The sequence below is a fragment of the Limulus polyphemus genome, unplaced genomic scaffold (assembly GCF_000517525.1).
Source record: "Limulus polyphemus unplaced genomic scaffold, Limulus_polyphemus-2.1.2 Scaffold128968, whole genome shotgun sequence".
Classification (NCBI taxonomy): domain Eukaryota; kingdom Metazoa; phylum Arthropoda; class Merostomata; order Xiphosura; family Limulidae; genus Limulus; species Limulus polyphemus.
The window spans coordinates 1-776 of NW_013794564.1; the positions used below are offsets into that span (position 1 = coordinate 1).

Genomic DNA, 776 nt, shown 5'->3' on the forward strand with positions numbered 1-776 from the left:
TAAGCACGAATATTTTTTTCTCGCACATTTTTATCTCCAGTACTTTAATATTTTTGAAACTAATGTATACCTAAGATATTCTTAGAAATTAAACTCCCACATTAAGCTTATGGTTAGTTAGTTGCGATTTAAAATAATCGATCTAATTTACTAACGATCTTAAAGAATTTGATTGCAGAACGTGAAATTTATTTTCCGAATCAATAAGAGTAGAAATAAACCTTTAGAGAAATACAGGTGTTCGTTAAGATATAAAGTTTATTTTTAAATGTCATGCTACAAAAAAAGAAAAGAAAAAAAGATCTTCATACGTTTTCTTTGAAGATTTGGTTAAAAGTAAAGCAATATTTGAAAAGAATTCTATAGACAACCAAATGTCTCAAAATAGGAATAATTATTTCTGATCCCTGTAGAATTAATTAATTGAGCGGCATTAGACACGTAATTATTCGATTTCATGTCATACATGAAACCTTGACTTCGTCAGAAAAAAATTAAATAACACTCTTATAAAACTGTATACGTTCCATAAACATGTACGAAAGAAGGAAGTTGGTTTAAACTCAAATCACGTTCCCATGCCGGGAATCGAACCCGGGCCTCCTGGGTGAGAGCCAGGTATCCTAGCCACTAGACCACATGGGATGTTTTTAACTTTTGTTCACAATATCTTTCATCTACAAACTAAGAATAGCATCTATTCCGGAGTTTTAAAATTCTATATATACATCTGGAAAAAAGTTAAGCACCCCCAAATATTTTTCAGGATTGCTTAT

At 30.8% G+C, this 776-nt stretch overlaps 1 non-coding gene across 1 annotated transcript; it reads right to left on the reverse strand.

Annotated features, from left to right (window-relative positions):
• Positions 1-573: 573 nt before the first annotated feature.
• Positions 574-645, reverse strand: Trnae-cuc. The gene has a single exon. It is a non-coding gene; the product is annotated as a tRNA-Glu (tRNA).
• Positions 646-776: the final 131 nt, after the last annotated feature.